This window comes from Larus michahellis, chromosome 2, assembly GCF_964199755.1.
Source record: "Larus michahellis chromosome 2, bLarMic1.1, whole genome shotgun sequence".
In the NCBI taxonomy this organism is placed as follows: Eukaryota; Metazoa; Chordata; class Aves; order Charadriiformes; family Laridae; genus Larus; species Larus michahellis.
The window spans coordinates 91,830,536-91,844,508 of NC_133897.1; the positions used below are offsets into that span (position 1 = coordinate 91,830,536).

Here is a 13,973-nt window from a genome sequence, read left to right on the forward strand (position 1 = left end):
AAGTCTGGGTGTGTCCGCGTTCTTTCTTCTCCTTGTTTGTGCTGTTTATTTCCTGCACTTGTTCTAGGAAAATTTTAGGGACTTGCTCTGATTCAGATGTTCTAAATCAAATGCTTTTTTTTCCTTATATAATTACAAGTGATCAGAAACAGCAAAATGATACAAGTGCTTGCAGACGGGACATGCATCTTCGCATCCTGTCCTAGGAAGCAAAATCTTCTGTGTCACAATTCAAATTGTTGAATGTTCCTAAAGGCATTTCTTATAGGAGTTTCCTGTTTATTGGGCAGTTTGCTGCAGTTAGTTCTGTATGTATTACTGATTCATACTATTAAGTTGTGAATTAACATCTAAATCGTAAATGTTACTTGGTGAATTGTCAAAGATAGTGAGAACCAATACCAGATACTGAAGTTAACATTGCATTTTAATAAACGCCTCTCAGGATAACATGCTTAATGTCTCTGCATACTTTTCTGCATAAGTTCTCCCAGCTGCTTGAGTGCAAAAACTCCAGATCATCCCCAGCAACAGCTACCAAAACCTCTTGCTCTCTTTTTATGTTATGTTTCTATGTGAAATGGGTACCTCAAGCAGACGTGAAATACAGGAGCAAAGTCAGATCCAGGTATTCTTTTTCTGCTGCCTGAAGTGAACATGTAGGACATCAGTGTGTCAAATGCAGAATCATGTACTTCATGCTCTACTTAGTGGTTTAACCTTAAAAAAAAAAAAAAGTGAATATAATATGCCACTTGAAAGAAAGTAGATTCTACCAAGATTGGAGATACTGTAGGAAGGCAAAGCAGGGCTGTGAAAGGAAGTTAGCTGCGGGCACAGTACAGAGCAATTCTGGGATCTGCTGCCTGCTTTGTCATTTAAGCCTAGTGCACAGCAGGGGAGAGTAGATATTTGCTTTTAATAACAGCATACGATGAACTAGGCATTGTAATGAAATTTTTGACAGGGATCCTACTCGTACATTAAACTCTTCTCCTTCCTTAATTTTGTTAGTACTGAACAGAAGAAAAAAAAAAATCTCTTGAGGAGGAGCTTGGAAATTATTATGTGTGTCCTCCCTGGGATGATGCCCAGGACTAAAGTGTTTACCTCCGTATCTTTGCTTTGCCTGAGGCATTTGTAATTGCTTCAGCACTGTGAGCAGCCAGGGAGATGGGAGTGTGCTTGCATGCTGGGTGGCAACGGGAGGGATAGGCTGCTAGAAGAATGCCAAAGCATTGAATGCTTTTGCTGCTGATGGGGAAAACATTTGGCCCTGGGTAAGAATATTTCGGACGAGTTTTGGAATATGTCCAGATCACAGCCACCATGTTCTTGCTATCTCTACAGCCACCTACAAAAAGAACCCCACAGCATTTGACTTCATGCTGAAGAGAGAGTAGAAGAACTAAGAAGCTTGCTGGGGGAAGGGGGGAGCATCTATCAGTTTGCGATTTACGGTACCAGATGGACTGTGCTGTGTTTTCTGGCGCTGTTGATGGATATGTTAAGTTTTTTCTTTCTCTCTTGCATGCTGAGATGGAAGAAGGGAAAGCATCCATCATTGAAGAACGATCTAAACCTACCAGTATTGTTTAGTAACTCTCCCCCATTTGGAAAAGTAGATTACGGATCCATTTTTTTCCTGATATAGCACAATTAAAATTAATAGACTTACACAGGATTTAATACAGTCTCCTGTCTTTAAAATGTAGTGGGTATGATTTCTTTAAATCATTTTGGAGCATTTAGACTAACAAAGTAGATAAGCCATCTTGTGGAATAAACCGACATGCGTAAAAACTGGCACAGTTGTTAAACACTGCACATTGTAATGGCATTTTGTTGGGGTATTATTACTTCAGCTGCACAATTATGGGAGCCTGCTGCATATTAGCAGACGCTTTCCTCATAACCTCAAGCTATATGCGCTGAGTTATTTTCCTCTTCAGACTATCATCTTGGATTCTCCCAGACTACATATCATTTCTTTTTTTTCTCCATAGCAGTGCATGCTGTAGGCAATAGTGAGTGTAATACTTTCTGCATTGTTAGGCAATGAGCATTATCAGCAGCTGCAATATTCAGGATTAGTCTTTTTGTTATTGTTTGGCATCTGTGGTACCTACGTGAATCTGTTCAGTCCTGTTTCTCCAGAAGGCAGCTGGGCTCTGACTGAGAGAACGCAACCATAAAGATTTCCCGAAATTGTCACTCCACTCCCGAGTTCACTCTTAATTGGAACTGCCGTTCTCGCAATGCAGTTCACTGAGATATTTATTTAAAGAAACCGTGATATGCTAGAAGACATCTTCACATTTTATAATGGTGAAATGGGGACAGAGCAGGGTGCACCACAAATCAGTTGCTCAGCCAGAAAGATAATCCAGGTCTCGTAACTCCAAGCTTCATCCTTGGTCTGCTAGCAAGCAGATGTCTCTGAATTAAGTATCCTACAGAAAATATACCAGCTGGTGTCCTGCAGTACAGAAAATGTCTTTCAGAAGAGTAAATAAAAAACAGGGTTTTCCTAAGGGTTGTGGACTTTTTTTTCTCTAAAAGGTGTCTGCCATCTAAGCTTCACTGGAATTTTTTAAAACTAGATTGAAAAGGTTCACTGGCTCTTGCAAAAGGTCGGATAAAACATAATATATTATTTTATGGTTACATATCTAAAGATGCTTTTGCTCAGGATTTCTCTTCTATGATACCCATAGTATTGGTTTTACCTTTCTTAGCTTACTTGCCTTCTTTGGAAAATAAACTGGTTAACGACAGAAAGGGAGCAACTGTTTGGTTTCACGTGGGCTAAATGCATAGATTACAGGGTATTCTGTTTTGCTTGTTTTTCCTAAATTGGCATAGATATTGAAGAACTGCAGTGGTGATCAATGAGATTTAAGATTTACATACTAGCATCGGTTTTGAGTGTGCAACTTAAATTTGAGAATCAGTTAGACAGGACATGAAATTATTTGGCAGAATTCCAGAAGAAGAGTAATATTTTATTCCATGACTTTTATCAGGGTGGGTGGAGTGATGTTGAGACTATTTTTCTTACAGGTGAAAATTGTAGAACAAGTAGAAGCATTACAGTGTTGCATTTTGGGGAAGAATTTCTCAAGAAGATTGTTGCATGGTATCTTTCCTGCAATATTAAAAAAAACCCAAAACAAACAAAAAAACCCACGCCTTCCTGCCGGGGGGAAAAACAAACAAATAAAAAATGAAGAGAAAACCAAACACATGTATTGAGCTTCATCTTAAGGACACCAAAAAATGCTAGGAACATTGATTTTTTTTTTTTTATCTAAGTCTTGTAGACATGCACACACGCGTGCACAGAAATAAATCTTGTGTACGTTATGCTACATTGTTTAATAATTCTCTTCATTGACTTCCTTATGAAGTTGGTTTCGCTGGTCATGAAACCCTCAGCCTCTTGTGTTTTCAATACTAACACAATTTGTCTGAAAGTTGCTGAAAGGTGTGATTCTTGTCAGTATCCTAGAGCTAGAAAAGACTTCCTGGATTATCAATCCAATGAACTTCAGGTTCAGGAAACCACGTAAGAGTTTGGAGATATGTAGACAGCTAATACCAGTGGCAACAGAGCACTTGAAATGTACTATAGACTTCAGTCAAAGACCAGAAAAACACAAGGATAAATGGTGTCATGCTCAAGAATAAATATTTTCAGAAGAAGTTTTGCTGTCAAACTCAAGGAGATCAGAGTTGTATCAGAACTAATTTATTTTAAATAAAAATACTCAGTTGTGTAATTTGCAGAAAGTTGGATAAAGCCCGTGTTTTCCCTGCTCTTTGAAGTCTTCATGAAGAACATGACTTCAGTGGGAGCAAGACCACAATAATTTCTCCTTTATTACTGTTTTTCTCCATCTCTACCATTTCAAACTGGGTAATACTGTTCATTCTGACAGCAATCTCAGTAATGTATTATACTTTAAAAATTGCTATTTTGGGAATTGTGGTTTTTGGCAAGAACTAAGTGCTGCTCTTGGATTATAAATCTGTGGTGGTTAGTTAAAAGGTTAAATTTACACTAACGTGTCTTGTCACTTTGACCTAGATGAAGTTAAAGCAAGTAAGTAGGGCAAGTTCAGCAGCTTTTAATGAACTATTATTAGTTGAATCCCTGCAAAACCGTAACATAAATGTTACGTCATTCTGGTTTATAATTTTCAACCAGAGAACTCCGTCTGACTGGTGACTTCACATATTCTGATTTGTGCTTTCCTGTCAGCAATACATTTCCCCTCCTGGCACTCCAGTCTCTACATTTATTCTTATTTTGGCCTATTGAAGAATGAAGTGATACTGTAAATAGAGTTAAAGCTATGAGTAATTCATGAATTTCATTTTCTTTGTCAAGACCTTCCCTTTCAGAAAAACTGGAAAAAAGGTGCCTTGGCCAGTAGTATAGCTATCAATATGCAGAATATGACCAGGGCTCATACTCCTGAGCGTTGGCATGTGTTACCGCAAGTGGAATGAGTCTGCTTTATGGGACTCTTCTTTTTCTTCTTTTCTCCAAAGATGATCTTCATGTGGGCCGTGAGTGTCTTGTCTTCTGATTATGTTGGATTTACTGTGCCTATGAAGTAAGCCTGACAAGCTCTGAATGAGTCACATCTATTGCTTATGTGATTTGTGTGGGAGCATGTGCGTGTGTATGTCCACGGTTCTTCATGACTTGGAGCTTGTGTTCAGCAAAGGAACAACAATGTTGGAGCTTAAGGGAGTCCCGGTACTGCTCCTGTTTTGCCCGGATATGATTTCTGAGTTGAACCAGAGGACACATCTGTGAAGACTTGGACATTTCCCAGCCCTGCACATGAAGCAGTATGGGAGTGGGTGTAGTGCTCCGTACGTTGACCTTCTGCTCTGCAGCGCGTGTCTACCTGTTCAGGATGCGTTTGTGTGGGCTGGTTCTGTGGTCTCAAACAGTTGCGGCTGGGACATGCTCAAGGACATTGTTGTTTGGTTGGGTTTTTTTTCCTGCTTTTTTCCTAAGAATTCCTACATTTGTTTTGTTTTGGTTTTAGTTTACTCAATACTGTGATTAGAAATGCCTGTAAACAAAATGCAGCTTTGTAAGTAGAGTATTTCTATTTCTTTCATTTCTTTTCCGTATGCCTAGATTTAGCTTAATAATTGCAATCTTCCGCATCCATTCTTTAGTCCAGCAAATAAGCTGGATTTAGTGCGATCGCTTTCCTTGTGTGAGGTCCTCTTCAGCACAAAAAGAGAGAGATAAATAGTAATATTGGCTAGTGTACATAATAAGAAGAAATGTTAGTCTTTGTATAATGAGCACAAGGTTGTATATACCAGCTGCTCTAACCATTCATCCTTGATTCATCCCTGAAAGTGGGATATATTTGCATAATGCAGGCGGTTTTGGGAGTAAGGGAAGAGGAGGGAGGGTATTTGTATCTTTTAATCTTTTTTTTTTTTTTTTTTTTTTTCCTCCCCTCCCTCCTTCCATACTTCCCTGTCAGTTTTGGTACACTTTCAGTTTTGACATGATTTTCTCTCCTGCTGCCAGATAGCAACAAAAGCAAACAATTTTTTCAACACCATTTTAAGCAGTACATGAAGTTTACTTATGTGTGCTCAGTTCTCCTGTGTGTAGATGGTGAGAGCACTGAAGTGGGGAAAAACCCCATCTCCCTGGTGCTGCTGACACTTCTACTTCAGCCCCACCAACATCAGCAGAAGTCACTTGGAGCAGCTTGCCTAATTCAGGTCACGCTCTCTGTGGAGCAAAAGCTCCACAGATGGTGGAGTGGTGTGGAGCCAGGCATGTTCTTACCCCTTTTTTTGGCTTGCGAGGTGAGCAATGGTTGCCATTAGATATTGTATGAAAATCCTGGGTGCCCGGGCAAGCTCCCAGCTGACTGGGTGAGGCGAGGTTGCCGCCGTGGCACGCTGCCTGAGTGGTGCCGTGCAGCTACAGCAGAAGTGGGAAGTCTCGGCATGCAGACGAGCCACGGTGTCTAGACATGCTATGATTATTTCTTTGCTCAATTCAGTATGTAGCCAAATATCTTTCAAAATGTACTATACAGATGTGAGAGTGGTGCCCGTATCCATATGACAGTGAAGGTTATTAACTGCATGTGCACCTTCCTCCGTGTCCCCACCAAATTTAATCATACCGCCTGGTTGTACCAATGGCTTCTGTACCATATTCGAACAGCAGCGGGATACAGTACTCCTACCGATTTATCATTAAATATAGTAAAGATTTATGGAAAACTTCCACAAGCATACACCTATGTATATTTTTATCCATTTGCAGAAGGTTTTTTTCCCCCTGTTCTTTAAAATTAAACGTGCTTCTGGGGAGATAAAATGTGCCATGGCTGAAATCCCTTCTAGCGTGCCTGTGTTTGTCACTGAGAGTAGGGAAAGCCAGCAGTTTGGAAAGTGAGTTTGTCTCTTGTTTTGTCTGGATATTTTCATTAAAGTTTTTGTGTTAGATTGAAACTGGTCATCAGTTTCAGAAGTCATTTTGAAAGGAAAGGGTAGGAGACAGAGGTAGGGAGCACAGCCACTGTAGCCTTTTTGCTTTAGTAAATGTTGCTAAACCTAAGCAAAAGTAAACTAAAATATGGTTGTATACCCCCAAATAAAAAAAAAAAAATAAAAAAAATTCTGGTCAGTTTTCTGATGTTGGTGGCTTAATTTGCAATTTCTGCAAGAATGGTTTGGTGTGGGCTGTGTAGACTGAGTTAGGCTAACTTCAGCTTAGCTAAATGGATACTCTGGCTAACTTCTGTGTTACCCTGCCCACAGCATATACTGTATTGCGCTTGATGAGAGTGCCACCACAGTCATAGGAACAGCAGGGTTGCCATGTTAAGAAGCGTAAGAGAAGCAAGACATGAATCTGTAGAAATCCAAGCTTTAAGAGTTTGTTTCTCTGTGTGTGTGTGTTTTCCCTAAATCAGTAAGGTGGATTCAGACTCTGCTTTCCAGTTTTGTCTCGGAAATTCTTAAGCTTATAATAAAAATAAATTTGCTAAAACTTTTATTTTGCTGAAATAAAACCTGAAATGTTTATGTAGAAATATGAATCTTGAAATGAGTGGTGAGGGGAGAGTGAGTGGGTTGAAGTGCGTATAGAAAGCACCAGTACTGTCAGGTTCATTTAGAAAAATTGAGGTATACAGCCTTCTTTGTAATGTTTCAAAGCATAATAATTCAACTGTTCATTCTGGTGTAGTGAGTGCATACATAAATCACTAGCACACTGCATCTTAGAGATGGGTTGCTTGTAGTTGTCTGTAGAACTTACTGCATGGTAACAGTTATAATTAATTACTTGGAAGACTGAATGTCTCAGGGTACTTTGTCATCAACGTGCACGGGTGGCGGGTAGTTGTGCTGAGGTGTTCAAGTATTCTCCGGTTCATAGTAATATAAAAAGTAGAACTCAATCCTCTTCCAAGATTTAAATTTGTCCTTGCCTTTCTGAAAAGTGGGAGGCAAAAAGGTGATGCAATGTCTTCTCAACGATATAAGCTTCACCTACCACCTTAGACTATGAGATTCAAAATTACCTTATAATCTTTAGCTACAGTTGATCCCTATGCCATGGAGAACACTATCTAAATCTGCTGTTGGCAGCTTCTACAGCGGAGTTTGACATAGCTGAATTTTGTGGAGGGTTGTGTGTATGTGTGCATATGATATAAATACTTAATTTAGAAGAAAATATGTAAATGTTAAAAATCTGAAGTACCTGGTGATAGGGAGCAGGGGGTTTGTGAGAAATTTTGACATGGTGAATCTGGATCTTTGTTGTCTAACCTGGAGGGTTCTTGCTCGTGTGATGTTTCCTTGTTATAAAATGTCTTTATGCAGTACTGCATATGCATTTGGCAGATTTCCTGAGACTTTCGTAGGTCAGAAAAACACTGGGAAAAAAATCTCAAGCACTTTCAGTGATCTAGTACAGTCACTTTATATAAGTGAGTAAACAGAGTAGAACAATGACTCCTTTTTGCCTCGTGCCTCTGATTAGGTTCAAGGGTGAACTGTTGATTGCTAGTGTATTTGTTCTGTGCTGTAGGCATTCTCAAAGAAGTGAATGCTTAAATTGGATGGACTATTATTGGTTTTCACTTATGAAGTGAAGTACCTTTTTGTTGATGTGTTGAGAGCAGGAAACGGCTATGTGATTCCTGTCTTGTTTCAAGTAAAGGTAGCATTTAGTTGATTAGCAGTACCTTCTTTATTATACCTGTTTCTATATATATAGAGAGATATAATATACCTATATAATACCTGTTTCAATAAAGAAAAAAACAAGATAATTTTTTGAATGTTTTTATAGTCTTTGTCACTTCTACAATATGGGTTAACGTCTTGAAGTGTTCTTAATGATGAATCTCTTTTTCTTGAAAATATCTTTTGTAATGTTTTGAGACATTAGACAGTAACTGCATTTTTCTCTTGAACTTTCTTTTATGGAAAGATTAAGGAACACTAAAGTTTTGCCCACCTGAATTTTGTCATGGATTTCGCTTGCGGCCAGATTTCAGCCCACGTTTTAGGCATGTTTAATTTTAGTGGTGGTTAGGGCACCAAGGAAGATTTTTACAGTGAGGTTTTTTCTCAAATTCGTGTCCCATGGATTTTGTTAATTCTGTGACAAGTACTCCTCCTTTCTGATTCTCATCCCAAGCTGCCAGTTATTTTAAAGAATGTTTTTTTTCTGCCTCTTTCTGTTTGGTTCTTGTTCACACTGTGTAGTTCAGTGCCTTACATTTCTAATTTATTGTCTTGAAAGACAGATGTTTTATGCTGCTATAAATGTCTGAGAATTGCTGATGAGCTGTCTCTTCAATTTCTCCTTTATGTTTCCTTTTCTCCTAGGAGCCTACGAGGTAGACTCAGGACCCCACTGTGCTAGGCTCTGCACGAACGCTGAACAGAAGCAGTAAATGATTACAGAGGGATGGTAACAAAAAGGTAGGTAAGAGACTGTATTTTGTTCAGTGGGTAGAAGGTGATGTCATGGAGAGATTGCAAGATGCTGTCTGGAAAAAGACTGTGAGATGGTTTTGTAGACCGTTATAGGTATTCTGCATTTCTCTCCTCCCTAAGCTAAGGAAATGCAAGAAATGGAAATGGGAGGAACACAAGAAAAACAACCTGCAATTCTCCTTTCTTCTCCCCTCTCTTAAATTACGCTCAACTCCAAGAAGGGAAACTATGTAAAAATGGGGATGTTTCTTTAAAGAAAAACTGAAAGGGCAACTGTAAGAGCAATGTGTTTGTAGGTGGCAGAGACACTATTTTAGGATGCTGTTTTGGAGGCTCCACACAAATGCTACCATCAGTCTAAAAAAGACTTAAGAAAAGGAAGCCTGTATAGCTAAATGACAAGGTAGAGGAGACTATTCAAGGCAATAGGACATCTTAAAAAAAGCTGCGGCTGCATTCAAAGAAGGAAAATAGGACCAAAAATATCCCCCCTATCAGTCTAAACATACAATTAATAAATGCTTTTTTCAACCACACCAGTAGGAGGAAACCAGTTGAAGAGTCTGTGGGGCCTGCATGTAGTGACATTATGAAATGAATGATCTGAGATAAAGCCATGTCTGAAAACTAAATTATTCTTGTGGGTATGTGCTCACCACTGAAAAGCGTGGGGTGGTTCCTGTTTCGGAACCCTTCTTATGGGAGGCTTATGAGATTGCCTTTCTCAGCTGGAAGCATTTGTAGGAGAGATTGTGGAACAAATTGCATGTTCCCAATTTAACAGGTCCAGACGTAGCTCACTCAAGTTTTTAAGGAACGGAAGAGTGAAATAGATCAGCTACAGACTGTGGTGTGCAGCCTGTTGCTTTAAAGTGTCTCGGCAGTTGAGAACTTGAAGATGTCTAATCTGATGCCATGTTTTAGCAAGCATTCATGTGGAATCAGGGAGCCTAGAAACCAGTAAACCTCTTGTTAAACTTGCGTGGATTAATTAAAATATTAGATTAGTGGCTGTTTCAGAGAGGACATTGGATAAACGTGATGGAGATGCTGAGAAAGAACTGATTTCCGTGAAGGGGAGCCTGATGAAGAGGAGCTTTAGGAGCAGGTTAATACTAGTCTTCAGCTATTTGAAGGGTGCTTACAAAGACGATGGAGCCAATGTTCTTGATAGTGGCAAACCATGTAGTAGAGGGTTAACATACACGGATTGCAGATTGAAGTGTTCTGATAGGGCATTGTAGGAAAATCATTTTCGCTAGGAGGGTAGTGCAACAGTGGAAAAAGTTACCCAGGGAGACGGAGGTGGCATCTCTCCAGGGGGAGGCTTTCAAGTCTTAGTTGGACAAAGCTACAGCTGACCTGATCTACTGTGGCTTTTAGTGGTTGGTCAGACTAGATGACTTCCAGACAGCATTTTTGTGATTTGAAGTCAAGTCTTGCTAAGCTGCTGTGGTCCTTTGAAAGAGATAACTAGCATGCAGATGGAAGAGATTTTATGATGCATTATTCTACTTATATTTTGAAAAGCTGTTTTGTATTCAAAGTCCTGTAAAAAATACTTTTAAAGGAACTAAACAGGACTGCCCACTGTGTAAATAATTGGTTAAATGGTAGGAAACAAAACACCAGGAGAAAAATGCATTGGAAATCACAGGTGGATTTCCACAGACATCTCTCTGAGTGCCCAGGGGGATCTTCATATTCATAAGTGGCTTGGAACAGAAGTATGATGACAAGGCTTATTTCTGAAACTAAGTTAATCAGGGCAAAAGAAGGTAAAAGAAAAGGCGGCAGACTGAAAAACTGCAAAAGAACCTTATAAAGCTCATTAAAATGGTGGATGAAATGGTCGTTAAAGTGTTGAATGAAATTCAGGCCCAGTAATGGCAAAATATTTTGAGCTGGCCTGAGATCTGGGGACTAGAAGCAGCGATTTAATGAAAAAAATAATCTCTATACTTTAGTAGCAGTCAAAAAACAAATTTATATCAGGAGTTGCTGTAAAAGGAGGGAGATCAAAATATCATTAGGCCACGCTCTAAATCTGCCATGTGTTTGTGTCTTAAATATAGTGTGCTGTTCTGGTCTCCTTATCTCAGAACAAGTGGAGTAGAACTGGAAAAGGTTCAGAGAAGGGCAACAAGAATGAAGAGGGGCAGCAGGATGCAGAAGGCATCCGTGGAGCAGCTTCCATGCAAGAACAACTAGCCAGATGAGAGTCTGCAGACTGGAAAAGAGATAATGGCCAGATGCTAATGCTGCAGGTCTACAAAATCATAAGAGCTGTGAGGAGTGTGGATGGGAAATGAACACTCAGTGCCACCTTATTTTTTTATTAGATAAGATGTCAGGTGAAACAACCAGGGAGCAGCTTCAAAGCTAGGAAGAGTTTTTCTTTGCATAGTGTGCAAGTCAGTTCTGAAATTCCTTGCCATGGGATGCTGTGTGTGCTGCATGAGTATAAAGAGCTGCTGAGCAATGTTGGAAAAGGAGGTGGAAAAAAAAGGAGGAGGGAAAAAAGAAGAGGTGGCGAAGAAAGGTATTACCTCTAGGTAAGGGAGTTACTGAGCTGCAAATTGTGGAAAGCTGTGCGGTAAGTGTTTTGGTGGGAGTGGAAGAGAACATTTCTATGACTGCTCTGGTTTTCACTGTTCCCTTAGACATCTGCTCTTGGCTGCTCCTGGAGACAGGGTAGTGGGTCAGGCTGGATATTTAATCTGAGCCAGTCTGGTCATTCCATTTGGGCTAAACATCCAGCCTGGCTCACTGCGGTGGGTCTTACACAATGTTTTATAAATACTAAGGTTGCAGGGTGCAGTCCTAGAAGAGAACTCTGTTGATAAAACTATTTTTAAAAATATTAAGCTGTTATGTAATTTCAGGTGTCACACTGAGCTTGGAGCCTTTTCCCTCATTGTAAAATAAATGCTTTTTAGCTTATTTTGGCGTTTGATAAATTACAATTAAATTAATCTTAATATGTTCAAGCTGTTTCATTGAGAGTTCAGTTCTTAGCCCAAAAAATCTGTTTGTTTTTTTTTTTCTTGCTTTGTTCCCTGTACAGTCTGTACTGTCTGTCAGAGAGTGAGGAATTACCAGAACACCTTTTCTCACTACGTAAGTCCTAGGGACACCCATTTTGCTGTAGAGACAGTAGACTTTGAGGGGAGAGAGAAGCAAGATGAAATGGCAAAGCCTTGAGAGAGTACAAAGAGAATGAGAATTGAACTTTGAGAGACTTTTGTATTTGTGAATTAGTTTGAGAGACAAAACATTTGAATTACATAATGATGATCTGGGGGCAAGGCTAGAAATGACAGAGCTGCATAATGATAGCAGTTGAAATGGCCAAAACAGATACGGCTACTGGAAGAGAGAGGGTTGTGGGAGAAGATTAGTGGAAAACAGGTAAATTGAACTGAAGGAATTGAATGGGAAGAGGTAAGCAAGGATGAGAAACTACTGAAGAAAGTTCTTAAGAATTAACAGGATTTTAGAGGTTTAGAGAGGAGCAGATACTGGGAATGAAAGAAAACAGTGTCTTTGATTTTCAATCAGTGGTTTATGGACCTGAGATGGATGGATCCATACAAGTATTAAAGAGTATTCCAAGGGGACTTGAAATCAAAAAACATGGGAGGGGAGAACAATAGTTTTCATTAGAGAGGGTAGTTGCTCTTGGTAAAAATGAATTTTGTTAAGAGTAGCAAAAATGAGGCTAAAGCAGCTGAAATGGAGACTCAATGGATTTCTAAGTAACATGGCGAAAACTTGCAGAGACAAAGATGACATGAATATTTCAAATGGTGATGTACAGAGTCCTAAGGAAAGAGTATTTTTCTTGCAGGAAGAGGGGATACAAGAGTGTGATTTTAGATAAATGGAGGAGAAATGCAGGGTAAGGGCAGTTAAAGGGAAAAAGGAAGAGGAATATAACATAGGTCATTAGCAATTAAAAGTATTGCTTAGGTCAGCCATTTCCTTACCCACCTAATTCTTTGAGCTCATCTGTCTGTGAAGGAGAGTTCCTTCCTAGTGGCCCTTCTAACTCTTCTGGTGTCTTCCCTTGTGTCTGTGTGTGCCTGGTGGTGGGAGGTTTCCCTTTGTGCCAGACTCAGGGAATTTTAACACATGAAACAACAATGAAAGCTCATTAGTAGTAGTTATTGTTTGATAAAAGGAACCTGGATTGCTTCAAAGCAGCAATAGAAATTTCAGAGTGGAAGGAAGGAGCTTCAAATAGCTGAAGACTAGTACGTAACATAAAGTTGGACCACTGAGCTGCAAACAGCTTTGTACTAAAGTGATGAATGGTTCTGTACTTGACTCTGCATATGAGGTGAAGGAGGATCAGAGGGGGATGGATGAGGTCATTGTGTCTACTGGAAAGACCCTTTGTTTCTTGCTACAGAGAATGAGCTCTTCCCATTAAAGCCTGTTGTTAAATCTCTGAGATTAATAGCAACTAGAAGCAGGGTTTTAACACCTGGTGTGAAATTAAATGGTCTTTGATTTATAATTTTAATCTCTTTTCCTCTCGCTTTTTTTTCTTTTTCTTTTTTTTGGTCTTCCCCCCGACTGGCACAACTGCCCTCTCCCAGGTTGCACTTCTTGCAATACGGGTGTTGTAAATAATTTATATATAATTTGTATAAAATACATAATTTGTAGAAAAGGGCACTGTTTTGAGACCCTTTGAGTTGTCTCTGTTGATCCATGTTTGGTGTATTATTTTTTTTCCACATGACACAGATTTTTGTACTTGCAATGTATGCATTAATATAGTGCGTATAATCTGTTTGCTCTGGGAGCCCTTTCTGCAATACCACTGCAAGCATTTTGAATTATTTTTCACTCAGCTTCTGGTTGCATCTTTATGAAATATGGTGGAATCCAATGCTGGAAAACATGCAAGATTGACAGCCCTGAAAATTGAAATCCTGTTTAGCCAT

The 13,973-nt window shown here is 39.4% G+C and overlaps 1 protein-coding gene across 8 annotated transcripts in view; it reads left to right on the forward strand.

Moving 5' to 3' along the window:
- SEMA5A (semaphorin 5A) overlaps positions 1 to 13,973 on the forward strand; it is a 353,355-nt gene that overhangs the window by 75,813 nt on the left and 263,569 nt on the right. For 7 of the 8 annotated variants that reach the window (XM_074576222.1, XM_074576228.1, XM_074576225.1 and 4 more), the window contains one exon: positions 8,908 to 9,003. The gene's annotated coding sequence lies outside the window, so the exon portion shown is untranslated. Of the gene's footprint in view, positions 1 to 4,723; positions 4,888 to 8,907; positions 9,004 to 13,973 lie in introns of those variants that run through there. The other variant, XM_074576229.1, reaches the window with a different exon arrangement.